This window comes from Somniosus microcephalus, chromosome 3 (genome assembly GCF_052327205.1).
Source record: "Somniosus microcephalus isolate GS21.2 chromosome 3, FLI_Smic_1.0, whole genome shotgun sequence".
In the NCBI taxonomy this organism is placed as follows: Eukaryota; Metazoa; Chordata; class Chondrichthyes; order Squaliformes; family Somniosidae; genus Somniosus; species Somniosus microcephalus.
In genome coordinates this window covers 53,130,198-53,147,723 of record NC_140989.1, presented here as the reverse complement: position 1 = coordinate 53,147,723, position 17,526 = coordinate 53,130,198, and the positions used below count along the sequence as shown (strand labels likewise).

At 43.2% G+C, this 17,526-nt stretch overlaps 1 long non-coding RNA gene across 1 annotated transcript in view; it reads left to right on the top strand.

Moving 5' to 3' along the window:
• The window catches only part of LOC147121066 (uncharacterized), a 427,228-nt gene extending 410,109 nt beyond the window's left edge, over positions 1–17,119 (top strand). The window contains exon 4 of the long non-coding RNA XR_015076321.1: positions 15,988–17,119. This is a non-coding gene — a long non-coding RNA (uncharacterized LOC147121066). The remainder of the gene's footprint in view (positions 1–15,987) is intronic.
• The last annotated feature ends 407 nt before the right edge of the window (positions 17,120–17,526 follow it).

The window sequence follows — 17,526 nt, the reverse complement described above, 5'->3', positions numbered from 1 at the left end:
CGCTGAATTTAGCGCAGGTCGTTAGCGCCTGGGCAAAAAGTTGTTTGCGCCCCATTAGCGCCCCACCCCCCGGAGGCCCCAACGAGAGGCGCAAATGCACCAAATTTCTAGCCCCTTGAAGTAGTTTAAATGTGGCTCCAGTTTCCATAGCTCATAGCCTGAGTTCCTGCAAGGTCCTCTTACAAATGGTTTTAAAGTTTGTCAGTAGTAGAAAGACCTGCTTTATCATATTCTGTAGTTACTGATATATTGAATGGTGATTTGGAAATAAAAAATACAGTAAAAGACATGAAAAATAGTTCTTTGGACGATTCACTATATGTCTGAGGAGGGTTCTTTCATTTACATCTAAGATTTAATCTTTGACCTATAATACTCGGTGCTGATATTCAGAATCTGTTAATATACTGCTGTGTTTCAATACTATGTGATTTTCTGCTGTGGTTCAATACTGTCGGGTTCCTCAGAGAAAAGAGTTTCTAGAGTTGCTAGTTCAACCATATCAGTACAAAACTGAAGAATCAGAAAGTAATCTAAGAGTGACTTTATAGTATTGATGGTCTCAGACCATTATTTGTAGGTACTTTGACACTACTGAAGTGCAGTCACTGACTGACATGTAGTTTTTCCTCTGTTAGCGGCACCAAAATGTAACACATGTGGATCCGCGAATGTGCACTTAGATTAAGAGCACCTGTTTAACTAAAGTAAATGCATGGAGCTGGTTCTGTGCATTCAGACTTTGGGTCTCCATATTAGCAGCAGTATCTGACAGTGTTTCATGAGATTGAGTCCCTGATACGGAGTGTAAAATGGGAGCATGATGCACAGAGGTTGATATAAACATGCCTTATATGGTGCAATGGGCAGCTGGCAGACCCAGGTTACGCTGTGGGCTGCACTTTGCATTGAACTTTAGTAACAAAAGAGCACAAGTGCTTGCACAGGCACAGGGCTCCATTCCCAGGTGGGCAATTTTTAATGTTAAGAGAACACAGGCAGCAGCACTGCTTCTCTCATAACATTAAAGTGATTCCATACTGATTGAAAAGTTCCCAGGAGATCCAATGGATTATCTGGGCACTGTTAAAATAAGGCTTTTACTACACCATTACGAGACCTAAGCAATGTGATACTACCTATTAGAGATGTTTTCACTTTAGTATGCTCAGGAGTGAGGATGCCAACCTGACTCCCAAATTACACAACCACTTTTGTTTTAACGCACATCCAAAAATGACTTTCATCAAGACAAAAGCTGTTATGTAATGACACTGTCAGAGAATAGATGGAAAGTAAACTTTTTTAATGGATTTTTAAAAATTATGATTGATTAATTTGCATGCTGTCTTATAAAAACATAGACAGCATGCAAATTATAATTATCAGAACTGAATATATTTCTCAATTTTTATTTGCAGTAAGGTGTGTATAATACAACCTTTATTGTGTAAAGCCCCTTGCTACAGTGTGTGTATTCTAAGTGATATATTCTTTTTGAAAAATAAAAGCCATTACCTGTTTTGATCAGAGGATCACAAAATTAATGCAGGTGAGGAAGGCCATTCAGGTCATATTAGATTATCTGTCCACAAAGACCTTCCAAACCCATCACAGCACCCAGGTGATTCTTAAATATTCCCCGGCTTTTAAACCTCCATTACTCTACCTGAAAGTCCATTACGTGTGATAATTATTCATTTTTTATAGAAGAAATTCTTGACATATGGCCTTTTGCTAGTTTGAGTCCATGCCCCGCCCTTGTCCTACAGTCATAATTGATAAGCTTTTGCCTGCGTGAATCCCTCTCAGTATTATTATATGTTTAAAATGCTGAATGGGTTTCAACAGTCGATCTCAAAAGAGTCTGAATACTCCTATGTCAGGGTTTGTCAATGGGAAAACCCATTTTAAAAGTGTCAATGGCTTGGATTTTGCAGTGGGCAGCGTAATTAAGGATTATGCCGCCGGCCTCCAAACTGAATGTGCACTTACCTGCCGGAAACCCTTCTCCGAGAAGTTGCTGTCAGATGCTGCGGAGTAGAGGGCAGCGTAGTAGCCCATGGATCACAGCGGCACACTGTGTATGTAAGCGTACCTGGGATCACGTAGGCCACTGCTCCAACCAACAAACAGAAGGACTCTCATTAATACTATTAGAGATTGTTAGTCCTTGCACTTCAGTGCTTCGAAAATAACTTAAATTTGTGATTTTGGGGTCTGGTTGTGTGCAGAATGCATTTTAAATCCCTGAGAATAATGCTTTCTTCAAAAGTCCATTGGAAGACAGTTCTTTACTTTTCATGGACAATAAATACTTTTCGTGGACAAACTCCTGTGGATCATATGCAAATGCTTCCATTTCCAGCCTCATATAGCTTTTAAAATTAAATATATACTTGGATTTGTCAGGAGTTAGCCCCTTATGCTGTGCAAACAGGCCCTGTGCCTGTTTTCACCAGCCATAAAATTTTCATACTATTTGCTGGGCAGTTGGTGGGCAATTAGCCCAACTCTGCACCAGCAATTAGGATTTCAATTCAGTACGGCTCATCTGTCAAGTCGGAACTTGACGGATCACACTTGCTGTCCATTTCATACTGACCGTAAATTCTGGCCCAATATTGACTTGCAGTACCAGTTATGCCTGTAGAAGGTAATAAGCTTGACCTGTTACTTAACGTTAGCTGTAATACTCGTGTAGTATTGTAGTTTGTTGAGAGCATTTTCCCAGGCCGGAGAAACAAATCACACCTGTACCACCCCCATCCACTGACAGTGTTGTAGTCCTGACCAGAAATCTCATCAGATGCTCCTGCTCTATTTGCAAACCTACACTGAGGTCATTTACAGGGCTGCTCCTTGGCCTCTGCCTCCACTGCATTTTTGCCCAATGGGCCCATCATCCTATTCATTCTCCAGCCCAATCGCTGGCCTGACTAGCCTACAGATGCTCAGCCCCACTGCCAAATCTCCAGTCTGGCCTGTTGCGTTTCAGTCCCATGGCTCCTCCCCTTCACTACGAGGTATAAAACCCCACCCCACTGAACCCCTTTCCAACCCTTGGCACCCAATTCTACCCACTTATAATAGCATTTCCAGCCCTCTCCCCCGTTATCCTCTCCCTCCCCCACTCCTCCCCTTTCCTTCTCCTTTTCTGTCCTCTGCCTCCTCCTGTCCTCTCTCTAGTTCCCCGCCTCCCCATCTTTCTCCCACATATCCCTCTTCCCCTTCCTTGCCCCCTACAGCCCCCTTCCCCACCATGGGTCCAATTATCCTCTGTTGAAGAGATAGGTTTTTTAGGAGGGTTTTGAAGGCAGGGACAGAGGTAGCAAGCAAAGTGGTTTTGGAAGGAAGTTCCAGAGGGCAGGAGCGTAGTGATTGAAAGGTTGAACTTCAATAGTTATACAGAGGGGTTGAGAAATGAGCAAGAAATCTGGAGTCAGACAAAAGGAGAATGTGAGCTGGGACATAGAGACATAGAAGACTACCAAAATAGGATTGGGAAATGCTGCAAAGTAATTTCAAAACAAGAGTGAGGATCTTGAAGTCAATTTATTGAGGCACAAGGAGCCAGGGAAGCAGGGTAAATATGATGGTGATGAACATGCAGATTATATGCAGGAGAAGAAGCCAGGTTGTGGAGTTCTGAATTAGCTGAATTTGCAAAGGGTAAAGGCTGGTGGAGAGAGTATTAGAGAAACTGACCATTCAGGTGCTGAAGGCGTGCTTATGGGTTTTGGCAGCAAATTGATGGAGGTAGGGACCTAAGCAGGAATGTTCCAGAGTTGGGAGTCATGGCCTTGGAAACAGGCCAGATGTGGGGTGTTAGCTCAGCTCAGGCTTGGATAGAATGGTGAGGTTGTGCATAATTGGCTGAGCCTAAATGAGCAGCTACCAAGGTTGATGGAGTCAGCAGCGGGGCACATAGGACCCGGCAAGAGCTTAGCTAGTTGGTTTCAATTTGGTCACTGAGTTGTAGGAAGTTGCAAGTCATCAGGACTTGGATAGTGCAACAGCTCTGGCGTCAACGGTAGTGGTCAACTGGTAGAGTTGAGTTTCATCTGTATATACGTGGAAGCTGATTTACTAAAATAATTACATAATACGAACTGTGTCCAGATACAAGTTGGAAATTACCCTATTATCTATTTAAAAACTAGACAAAAGGCAACCCTAAGTTGGAAAGGAAAGAATAAATGAGAAGAAAAATTGTCATGTGCATGTAGTCGGCATGTATATGTGGAGGGCTGCTTTTCCAATTTGAAAGAAGTGCGAGTAGGCAGTCCATCCACATCTGCTCATTCAGCACCCGAATTAGCTCAGATGCAGTGTTGTTTGATAGCATTAAATCAGACATTAATTATATTCTGTAGTAGTTTATGTGCTTATGCTGATGTGTACTTGCCCATTCCGCAATCTGTTGTATTGCTAGGTCAATTCAAATGGTAATACTGTAACAAGAGTGGGTCACAGATGTCCCTGACAAATAATGAATAGTTAACGAGAAATCACAAGCTTTTCAGGCAGGAAACAGTCACAGCTTTTCAAGGTTAAGTAACTAGTATTAAACAGATTCATTTTTTATTCTGCTGCCCTCAGTATACCACTCTGTCAGTTCTGGTACATTTTGATGTTTGCCTTTAATCTCAAAATTGTTAGTGATACACTTTAAAGTGAGTTGATAATTTAAGAGGCATTTTTTTCAAGTAAAGGTTCTCCAATCCATTAACTAGCAGGGTTGGGGGAAGGGATTAGTAATTAGTCTCATTATTATTCAAAAAGAAACAAAGGTGCTGGAACCAATTCATTTAGAGGTGTTAATGTGTAAATAAAGTCGAGATTCTTTTAGGCTCACATATATTGGCATTTATTTAAATAGATTATTCTGTCTTGCCTTGTCAGGCTATAGTAGCCATTTACTGTGGAGCTGATGGGATCAAGATAAGGTTAGGAATAGGGAGAGGGAAAGGGAGAGGAAGCTGGTTTCCCACATAGTTATATTTATAGATGTTTTGTCTTGGAGTTGCCATCAGTATTGGCCTTGTCAGTCTGGTGTTTGAGTGGGTGTCTGAAAATCTGTAAAGTGTAAACTAAATATCCAATTCTAAATTTTAAAGTACAAGTCCATTTTCTCCACTTACTTCTAATGTAGAGGCATTACTTTTTTTTAATATTTTTTTCCTTGCCAATTTTCTCTCCTTCTCTTCTGAAGACACTGGGGGTAAAATTGGTCTTTGGCAGTATCACATAAACAAGCGATAGCGAATCGGTGGCCTGTTTTACACCCTGCCCGATTGATTTCAATGGAAAACAAAATTGGGCAGGTTGTAAAACAGGCTGCCGATTCGCCATTGTCTGCTCAGTACTACTGCTGAAGATCAATTTCATCCATGTTGACTCTTTGTTAAAGTACAGTTCCAAGGGCATTCGGTGCCTTTTGGTACTTCACCCAAGTGGCCATTATTCATGTGTGAGCCTGGACAGTGAGCTGGCAGGTATCCAATCAGGAGGAGGAACCTGTCTGTTTTTTCCCTCCTTAACTCCAGATGTGCTGAGGCCAATTGCTGTTATCACCACCTGACCTAAAATCAGCTCATTTAGCACAGACCGCAGATTTAGCCTGGGTCTGTTCTAATCGGCATGGCTCAGCTACTCACTGGATAAACCTGCGGAACTATGGGGAGCACCATTAGTTATTAAGGTTATACAAATTTTAGAAATGTATTATCATCAAAGATGTAGTCAAAATTTAAGTCATGATCCTACCTCCTGGCCTGCCACTACCAGGTGGACAGCCTGCATCTTGCATTGACTGCTGCTATACCAGCCATACATATGGTATTAATTGGGAACAAAAGTCATTCATTTTAATGTATGTCACTTTCCAAAAATAAATACAATTCCATGGGGGAGAAATTCAGTAGGTTGCGCCACCCGTTAGTGCCTTAAGAGGGCGCTCAGTGGGTCGCAAGCCAACTGGCGCCGGGGCGCGGCACTGCCCACACCTCCTGCTAAATTCCGCGGGACGTTAGTGGTGGCGCTAACTGTTAGCGCTGCGCCGCTGCCGATGACGTCATCGGTGTGCGCAGCGCCCCGCTGATGCCCCGGCCGCAATATTTGGCAGCGCCCCCTGATTTACCGCCAGACGCTATGTCCAACCGGTTCAGGGGGGGCCTACCTGCGGCCGGGGAGGCGCAAATTAAAGGCGAGGTGCGGGGCAGCCATTTTTGTTGTTGGCCGCCTGCCAGCACCTGCCTGCGCTCCCATCCCCGGCCTCCTGAACCCCCACCCCCCCCCCCCCGCGGAGTGCCGGCTGCGCTCCAAGAGCCCGGCACTTCTCCTCGGTGCCGGGCTCTTTTGCCTGCACTCCTGATCCTCGGGGGCCCAGCTGGGTCACAGGCCGCGCTGCACAAAGCCCCTCCCCATTAAGAAGGAGGAAGGCCTGCAATACCGCAGCGCGACGTGCCGCAGCGTGTGGCGCTGCGGCACGTAGCACCACAATATTCACTCGCAGCGCCCCAAGAGGGATGCGGGGCGCCTCCAGTAGCACCGCGCTTCCCTTTGGGGTGCAACAACTCAATTTCCAGTGCGCGGGCGCGAATGTTTCCGGGGCGCTACTTTTAGCACCCTGGCGAGGCTGGCGCCCCAAACGGGGCTATAGTCAATTTCTCCCCCCATGTGTTTAAATGTTTTTTGAAATCTGTGTTACTCTTGTCTCACTCCTAGCATTTCCCTGATGTTCGAAGCTGGAATATAACTTTCTCAGAGTTATTTTTGTAAAACATATGAAGTGGAGCAATGTTTAAAGAGGATGCTTTTGCAGTCCACTGGCATGATATAATAGTAACCATGAAAGTCAGCATAAGAGGCAGACTTACATCTGCAATTGCCTAAACAAGGTCATAGTTTCTCTGGGTTTCAGGGGACGCTGAGGGGGAGACAGGGAAAATCATCCGTCAAGTGAGCTACCAGTGGCCAGTTACAGAACAGCACCAGAACAGGTCCGTTTTCTTGGCTAAGGATTTAGGGAATGATTTACAAGGAGGAAAAAACAGAAGTCAAAAGATGGAGAAATAAATCTTAGAAATAAAATCATTTATAGGTACTGTATTATGATCACGATCATTGGTGTGTAGTGGCTGAATCGGACAAATTGTGTTTTTATTACTTTTTATTAATGTTTGGGGATTACCTTCCACGATTCCATCTGTTTATAACAAGAGCCCCTAGTTTACTGATGACTGAATAAGTCAATTTCTGTTCATTTTTACATGGGATTACATGTTGTGAGTATTTTTATCAATGGTTTGGTGATCACATTCCATGAATCTATCCATTTTTTTGTGGAAATGATAAAACAGTCACCATGATTCTAATTAACCATAAAATAATTTTTTGTAATTATTACTGTGAATTTGTAATTTTTGCTCCATCGTCATTCCTGGATATGCCCAATTCCACCAGATGTAGAGGCACTGTGGTAAACAGTTGGGTGGGAGTGATCCTGGAGGTTCTGAACAATGACTCCAGATCCCATGAAATTTCATGGTTTCAGGTCAAAGTCAAGGCAATGTCCTGCTTATCACCCCCTACCACTACTCCTCATAAATCAGTACTTCTCCATGTTGAACATCAATTGGCGGAAGCTCTGAGGGAAGCAAGACCACAGAATGTACTCTGGGTGGGGTACTTCACTGTCCACCACCCAGAGTGGCTCAGTAGTACCACCACTGGCCAAGCTGGCCAAGTCCTAGAATCATAGAATGGTTACAACACAGAAGGAGGCCATTCGGCCCGTGCCAGTTCTCTGCAAGAGCACTTCAACTAGTCCCACTCCCCCGCCCTTTTCCCATAGCCCTGCAATTTTTTTTCCCTTCAGGTACTTATCCAATTCCCTTTTGAAAACCACAATTGAATCTGCTTCCACCACCCTCTCAAGGCAGTGCATTCCAGATCCTAACCACTCAGTGAGTAAAAAAAAATTCCTCATGTCTCCTTTGGTTCTTCTGCCAATCACCTTAAATCTGTGTCCTCTAGTTCTCTACACTTCCGCCAATGGGAACAGTTTCTCTCTATCTACTCTATCTAGACCCCTCATGATTTTGAACACCTGTATCAAATCTCCTCTCAACCTTCTCTGCTCTAAGGAGAACAACCCCAGCTTTTCCAGTCTATCCATGTAACTAAAGTCCCTCATCCCTGGAACCATTCTTGTAAATCTTTTCTGCACCTTCTCTAAGGCCTTCAAATCCTTCCCAAAGTGCGGTGCCCAGACCAGTTGAGGTCGGACCAGTGTTTTATAAAGGTTCATCATAACTTCCTTGCTTTTTTACTCTATGCCTCTATTTATGAAGCCCAGGATCTTGTATGCTTTTTTAACCGCTTTCTCAACCTACCCTGCCACCTTCAATGATTTGTGTGCATATACCCCCAGGTCTCTCTGTTCCTGCACCGCCTTTAGAATTGTACCCTTTAGTTTATATTGCCTCTCCGCATTCTTCCTACCAAAATATATCACTTTGCACTTTTCTGCATTAAATTTCATCTGCCACGTGTCCACCCATTTCACCAGCCTGTCTATGTCCTCTTGAAGTCTATCACTATCCTCCTGACTGTTCGCTATACTTCCAATTTTTTGTGTCATCTGCAAATTTTGAAATTGGGCCCTGTACACCCAAGTCCAAGTCATTAATATATAATCAAGAAAAGCAGTGGTCCTAGTACTGACCACTGGTAAACACCACTGCGTACCTTCCTCCAGTCCGAAAAACAACCATTCATCATTACTCTCTGTTTCCTGTCACTTAGCCAATTTCATATCCATGTTGCCACTGTCCCTTTTATTCCATGGGCTTCAACTTTGCTGGCAAGTCTATTATGTGGCACTTTATCAAACGCCTTTAGGAAGTCCATGTACACCACATCAACCACATTGCCCTCATCAACCCTCTCTGTTACTTCATCAAAAAACTCAATAATTAATGATTTGGACTTAGGTATACAGGGCACTATTTCAAAATTTGTGGATGACACAAAACTTGAAAGTATAGTGAACAGTGAGGAGGATAGGGATAGACTTCAACAAGACATAGACAGGCTGGTGGAATGGGCGGACATGTGGCAGATGAAGTTTAACGCAGAAAAGTGCAAAGTGATACATTTTGGTAGGAAGTACGAGGAGAGGCATTATAAACTAAATGGTGAAAATCTAAAGGGAGAGACCTGGGGGTATATGTGCACAAATCGTTGAGGGTGGCAGGACAGCTTGAGAAAGCAGTTAAAAAAGCATACGGGATCCTGGGCTTCATAAATAGAGGCATAGGGCTGGATTTTCATTCAGAAGTCGGGAAGGAGGTGGGACTACAACTTTTGGGTTGTAGTCCCGCCTCCATCGAGATGCGGCCAATCCACGCAATTTTAACTTGATTGACCTTGTTGAGTCCGCCCAGCAGGCCAATTAAGGGCCACCTGGCAACAGGTGACGTCACAGACTGAAATTTCATCTGTCAAGACGTGTTGACAGATGAAATATCAGCGTTTCACAGCTGTTTGAAGCTGTCAAACACTGACAGTCATACTTCTAACATGAGTCTTTCTACGCAGACTCAGTTAGAAATCTCACTGGCACTGAAAGCTGCAGGCTGTCACTTTTGACAGATCGCAGCCATTCTGCTTTCTGTGCCGGCTGAATGATGGACTCCCGAAACCTAGAGGAAGGAAGGCTGTAAAGGTAAGTACAGGTAATTGAAACATCTTTACACACACCAAACACACTTACCTTTGCACTCATGCACCCATCACTCACCTGAACACTGACATCGCGACCCCTCCAAGTCCTTCAACCCGACGGCCCAACTCCTCTAACTTGGCGTGGTTTGGAGCCGTCGGGAATCCCACACAACAACCTTCAAAATAGGGATTAGGCTAAAAACTGCCTGTTAACAGGCAGTTAATTGGCATTAATCCCTTCTCGCCTTGGGTCGGCGGGTCCCAGTGCGGGGCGGGTACCCGCCTTCTCTGAAACTTACATGGAGGTGGGTTTTGGGTGGGATGGTGTCAGGACCCCAGAATTTGGGAATTTAACCCCCCGCACGCCTCCAATCCCGACTCCACGGCACACTGAAAATTGACCCCGATGAGTATAAAAGCAAGGACGTTGTGATGAAACTTTATAAAATACTGCTTCTGCCACAACTGGAGTATTGTGTTCAATTCTGGACACTGTATTTCAGGAAGGCCTTAGAGAGGGTACAGAAAAGATTTACAAGAATGGGTCCAGAGATGAGGGACTTCAGTTACGCGGATAGACTGGAGAAGCTGGGGTTGTTCTCCTTAGAGCAGAGAAGATTGAGAGGAGATTCGATAGAGGTGTTCAAAATCATGAGGGGTCTAGACAGAGTAGAGAGAAACTGTTCCCATTGGTGGAAGGGTCGAGAACCAGAGGACACAGATTTAAGGTGATTGGCAGAAGATCCAAAGGCGACATGAGGAAAAACTTTTTTACGCAGCGAGTGGTTATGATCTGGAATGCACTGCCTGAAAGCGTGGTGGAGGCAGATTCAATCATGGCTTTCAAAAGGTAATTGGATAAGTACCTAAAGCAAAAAAATTTGCAGGACTACAGAGAAAGGGCAGGGGATTGGGACTAGCTGAAGTGCTCTTGCAGAGAGTCGGCACGGGCTTGATGAGCCGAATGGCCTCCTACTGTGCTGTAATGATTCTATGAATCTAAGTTAGTTAAACACAATTTGCCTTTAACAAATCCGTGCTAGCTTTCCCTTAATTAATCCACACTTGTCTAAGTGACTGTTAATTTTGGTCCTGATTATTATTTCTAAAAGCTTTCCCATTACCAAGGTTAAATTGATTGGCCTGTAGTTGCTGGGTTTATCCTTACACCCTTTTTTGAACGAGGGCGTAACAGACCTCTGGCAACACCCCCGTATTTAAGGAGGATTGGAAGATTATGGCCAGTACCTCCGCAATTTCTACCTTTACTTCCTTCAGCATCCTAGGATGCATCCAGTCCTGGTACTTTAAGTACAGACAGCCTTTCTAATACCTCTTCTTTATCAATTTTTTGTATCTCAGCTACCTCCTCTTTCACTATGACTGAAGGACATAGTTTCCAGACTGGGCATTAGATGGTGGTGAGGAAACCAACACAAGGATGCATCTTTTTTGACCTCATCCTTACAAACCTACTTACCATAGGCATGCCTGTTTACAATAGAATTGGTATGAGTGACCACCACACAGTCTCTTTGGAGATAAAATCTCATCTCCACAATAAATAAACACCTCCATTGTGTAGTGTGGCACTACCACTGTGCTAAATGAGACAGATTGAGAACAGATCTAGCATGCCAATGTCATGAGGTGCTGTGGGTCATCAGTAGCAGTAGAAGTGTATATCACACAATATGTAACCTCATTTCACATTCCTCACTCCTCGATCACCATACAAGCCTGGAGACCAACCCTGGTTCAATGCAGAGCATAGAAGAATATGCTAGGAGCAGGAATAGACATACCTCAGAGTGAGGTACCAGCCTAGTGAAGTGACTATACAGGGTTACCTGTATACAGTAGCTAAAGACCATAAGCAGCGAGCTATAGACAGAGTTAAGTAGTCTCACTGCCAACTGATCTTAGCAAAGCTGTCTGGTCCTTCCAAATCCAGTTGAGGATGGTGTTGGACAATCAGGGAATTACAAGAGGAGGAGGCGCCATGAACCTCTCCATATTCAGCCCTGGTGGAGCCCAGCATGTGAATGGAAGAAACAAGGCTGAAGTGACTGCAATCTTCTTCTGCCAAAAGTGCTCAAGATACAATCTCACTGGGCCTTGTCACAAGGTCTCCACTATCATAAATGCCAGTATCCAGCCAATTCAGTTCACTGCATGACAAAGCTAGGTGGGACAGGAAGCTGTGAGGAGAACTCAAAGAGTCTACGAAGGGATATAAATAGACTAAGTGAGTGGGCAGCAAAGTGGCAGATGGAGTATAATGTAGGGAAATGTGCAGTTATTCACTTTGGTAGGAAAAATAGAAAAACTGAATATTTTTTAAATGGTGAAAAACTTTTAAATGTTGGTGTTCAGTGAGATTTGGGTGTCCTTGTGCAAGAAACACAGAAAGCTAGCATGTAGGTACAGCAAGTAATAAGGAAGGCAAATGGCATGTTAACCTTTATTGCAAGGGGGTTGGAGTATAAGAGTAAGGAAGTCTTGCTACAATTGTACAGGGCCCTGGTGAGACCACACCTGGAGTACTGTGCACAGTTTTGGTCTCCTTATCTCCTTGAAGGTGGTGCAATGAAGGTTCACTAGATTGATTCCTGGGATGTCGTATGATGAGAGATTGTGTAGAATGGGCCTATACTCTCTGGAGTTTAGAAGAATGAGAGGTGATCTCATTGAAACATACAAGATTCTGAAGGGGATTGACAGGGTAGATGCTGAGAGGTTGTTTCCCCTGGCTGGAGTGTCTAGAACTAGGGGGCATAGTTTCAAGATAAGGGGTCGGCCATTTAAGACTGAGATGAGGAGGAATTTCTTCACTCAGAGGGTTGTGAATCTTTGGAATTCTCTGCCCCAGAGGGCTGTGGATGGTGAGTCTTTGAGTATATTCAAGGCTGAGATAGTTAGATTTTTGGACTCTAGGGGAATCAAGGGATATGGAGATCGGACAGGAAAGTGGAGTTGAGCTCAATGATCAGCCATGATCTTATTGAATGGCGGAGCAGGCTCGAGGGGCCTTATGGTCTCCTCCTACTCCTATTTCTTATGTTCTTATTAAGAAGTGGCTAAATGTGCTGGTTCCAGCAAAGGCTGTGGGCCCTGATAAAGTATTACATCAGAGCAAGCTGCTCCCCTAGCCAAGCTGTTCCAGTGCAGCTATGAGACTGCCATCTAACTGACAATCTGTAAGATTACCCAGGTATGTCTTATCCAGAAAAAAACACAATCAATCTAACTGAACCAATTACCACTCTATCAGACTCTTCCCAATCATCAGTAAAGTGATGGAACTCATCAAGCAACATCTACTCACCAATAATCTGGTCACCAATCCTCATATTGGTTTACTTCAGAACCATTAAGCTCCAAATCTCATCACAGCCTTCATCAAGGCATAGATGCAAGGGCTGAATTCCAGGTGAGAGCAGCAGCCCTTGATATCAAGGCAGCATTAGACTGAGTATGGCACCAAGTAGCCCGAGCCAAATTGAGTTTGATTGGAGTCAAAAGGTTAACCCATCAGTGGCTGGATTCATACCCAACACAAAGCAAGATGGTTGTGGATGTCAGGGGGCAATCATTGCAGCCCCAGAACATTGATACAGGGGATCCTCAAGGAAGCATCCTCACCTCAACCATCTTCAGCTGCTTCATCAATGACCTTCCCTTCATCATAAGGTCAAGAGTGGGGCAGTTTGCTGATGATTCCACAATTGTCAGCTTCACTCACAACTCCTTCAATAATGCAGCTGCCCATGCCAACCTATAACAGGACTTGGACAACATCCAAGCTGGAGCTGACAAGTGGTGGGTAGCAGTCATACCTAATACGTTACAGGTAAAGACCATCTTAAAGAAGGGAAAGCCTAGGCATCTCCCTCTGACCTTCAATGGCACAAGCATCACTGTGTCCCCCACCATCAACACCTTGGAGTCACCATCGACCAGAAGCTTAACTGATGCAGCTATATCAACATTGTGTGTACAAGAGCAGGGCAGAGGGCAGGTACTCTGCAATGAGTGGTTCATCTCCTGACCCCTCAATGCCTCCTCAGCATCTACAAGGCTTGTCAAGAGTGTGATGGAATTCCCACCACTCGCCTGGATGTGTGCAGCCACGACAACACTGAAGAAGCTCAACACTATCCAGGACACAGTCGTTCACTTAATGGGCTGCTCTGTAATTTGACTCAATATCCACCACTTAACTTTGCTGAACTTGTGAGGTTAATGGTTCCTTAACAATAGCAGCCTCAGGTTCAGTAGCAGCACTGTTAATGAGGTGGTGCTGCTGCCAAGAACAACCTGAAGAGGTAATATTGGTGCTGAATATAAACACCAGTGTCAAACATTTTTTTTCCAGCTGAACATTCACCCCACCCAACAGACCAACATATAGCTTCATGATCATCGACCTGTGCAGGGTTATCCCAAACATCAGCAACAGTCTGGTTAACCTAAATTAAGTTTCAAATAGAGTTTTACGAACAAGTGCAGTGGCGCAACTACATTTGCCCCTACCCTACAATACTAAATGAGGTAGATAGAATCCACAGCACCAGCAGATTCAAACATATTACTGAAGCACTTCTAGTTTATGCCATTCTGTTATAAAATAAACGGCAAGACCAAAAGAACCACTCTGAGCTATTGGTGGCATCCGTGATGTTAATTTACGCTTTATCAGACACACTAACTGCTCCCAGCTAATTCAACCAGTAATGCCAACAGCGTATAATCTGAACAAAAATATTTCTAAAAGATTAGAAAAAATTAGATTAAATCAAAAATTAATTTAAACTATTAATTTTTTTAAAGGGGCACTGACAGCATGATTCTCTTATTAAACATTGCACATACAAAAAAATTCTATTTAGATTAATCTGTAAATTACAAATGATGATTTCTGAAGCTATCAAATCACATTGTAGAAATTACATTTTAACTTCATTGTATTTTAGAAGTTTTGAATTACATAGAAATCATATTGTAGAAATTACATTTTAACTTCATTGTATTTTAGAAGTTTTGAATTACATAGAAATCTTCCAAATATTAGTTATCAGTGGGATCATACATTATTACGCATTTTGCTCTGCTTGACACATTTAATCAGTCACAAATGTTAATCCTCTTTCCCTGGGTTAAACTCACAATCTAAGTGGTACACAGTGCAGCACCTTGCTCACCAAGCTATCTAGTTTAATGTGCAAGTGTCATATTAAAGAGACACACTGTCCTTTTACTCTCTGCATCAGATCAACTTCCATTAAAATGAGATGCTATCTATAATTTATCTTTGCTGCAACAAAATAATCTTTAATCTATCTCAACTGGGCATATCTCAGAAACACTAGTCAAATAAAACATATGTCACTTATTTCTTTGATTTTCTCATTATGCCTCCTTTTGTCTGCTGCGAATATCACTTCTGCCGTTTAACCAGCTCTTGCTCTCTACCCAAGCGCTTCACAGACTTAAAGATCTTAGACCTGAACCATGGACTGACTGATTGCTGTTTCTCTATTTATGCTGCCTGGCCTGCTGAGTATTTCTACCTTCTCCTGTGTTTGTTTTCAGGATTCCAGCATCTGCAGAAATGCTTATTTTTTGGTCAAATGAAACAATTGTGAAATGGCAACAAAATAACTGCACAAAGCGAAACATGTGTTAAACTGCATAAACGTTGCATTTGAACTGATATTGATATATAAAACTATCGATTTAATGCAGCATAACATGATATGCGAAAGGTTCACGCATGGCCATGGTTGCCGTCGGAGATATTTTAACAAAGAATGCAATCAGTGATAGAGCAAACCTTGAATGACAAGTACCGGCTACCTAAATGGATTAAAAAATAACCACTCAAAAGTGAACAAACGCATAAAATAGTCTGGAACTTATTTTAGTTAGTAACAAGAATCGAGCAGTTCAAACTGGGGTGGGGGGCACGTGTGTTTCGGAATCGAGATTATTACCAAGACAAATCAATTTAAGTGAGCGAGTCTCCGTGGGCGGTGCAGTTAAAATATTTTGAGGGCGAAAAATAAAGAAAACCACAAAGAAGATGCACCATTTTATACCTCATTAGTGGCTGCCTTGATAAGTCACAAGATCCCAGCACCAGGACTAGGGCACACAGCAGTGTGTTTATATGATGCATAAAAGCGTTAATTACATGAAGACTTTAAATCACTTTGTTACATGCATTTAATCATTCTCTATATTGCGTTGCAGATTGCGTTCAAGTCGCCAGTCTACTATTTTGCAATATGCATCAGAAGAACATAAGTCTGTGGGAGCAAAGGACACTCGGCCCATCAAAGCCCGCTTTTCTAACTCTCCCATCACGATGATGATATATATCTATTGTTTTCCGTTGGTCTGTTTATGAATTTCCTATTAAAACATTTTGTAAAGTTGTGAATTCTCAAATTAAAAAGTTCTTGCAGTAATAACAAGTGGCATGATTTAAATTTCTTGAACGAAGACGGTATCATCGCGATGTCCGGTCCAAAAGCAAAACACTGGCATGTTAAACTCGCTGACGCCGGACCGTTGCTTTTCTCTCTCGGCTGTAGTTTTGGTAAATTAAAGCCACACATCAAACCGTTCGGAGGAAATGTGAGACATGCGGCGCCCCTGGACAGTCCGGCTGGTTTTACTCTTCAAATTCTGGAGCTGGCATACAATGGACAACAATGGTCGTGGAGACTGTTGTCTGGACTACACTTCACATCCCACAAGGGGCATGTTTCACACACCCGCAGTTGCCCTTGACAATGGTAGTTCTGTGTCACGGTGGTAAGTCCTGTTGGAATAACATTCGGAACCTTGTTACCCATGGTGTTTGAGCTTTGCGGGAGATTTGGAAATATCATTCCTTACATTTAACAAAGAACATTAATTTGTAGGATTTGTGCTGCAGCTATTTGCACTACTACTGGCTGGGCTCTGTTTGTTCTGTTTGCAATTGCTTTAAGTGTTTATTATATGTGTCTCTGTTATTCGGTTTGAGTATTAAGTTAACCTACATACTTGAGGGCGTATAATAGATTTTTCAATTTGTGTAAAAGTTCTCCAGTACCTTCTATTTAGAAATCAGGAACCGGATAATTGGTTTGGCATTTTATAAAATCAATTGTATGTCCGGTTTCTAAGCCATGTCTGATGCTGTGGGAGCGATGTAACATTTGTATTGTGAACTGTGTACATCTCAGTCCAGCCTGACGCGCATTTTATGCTTTGTTTACCATGTGCAGACTTCCTCGCAGATATATATTTAAAATATAAATAAATCTCTCAGCTAAAACCCCAGGGCACTGTTGCTGACTGACCTACCAGCCTGGCTAATTGTGTGTAGACCTGTTACTTACAGATGGGATGCTTCTTATTTAACTCCACAATACCTGCCAGCCAATGTGGTGGTGCGTGGTGCCAGTGGGACAAGTAGTAGGAGCCTTGCCAATAGGTAGGCTGCACCGTTTTAATGGATTAAACTCCAGCAGTATTCTTGCTTTTACTTTGGGGGTCAATGATGCTTCATTATGGCCAACTTACTAATAAGCTCTCTGGATTTGGGCACGAGTGGGGTTTGTCAGGCTTGGGCGAGCGTGCACAGTTTGAAGACTGAAGCACAGTGACAGGCTTCCACATGTGTCACGGTGCTTGTTTACATTGCTGCTCATTGGGGAGCCGTGTCCTAAAGCAAGCCCTCTTGTCTCAGTGATAGAAAACTGAGCCTATGGCCTTGATATTGAGCCCCCCACCCCCACC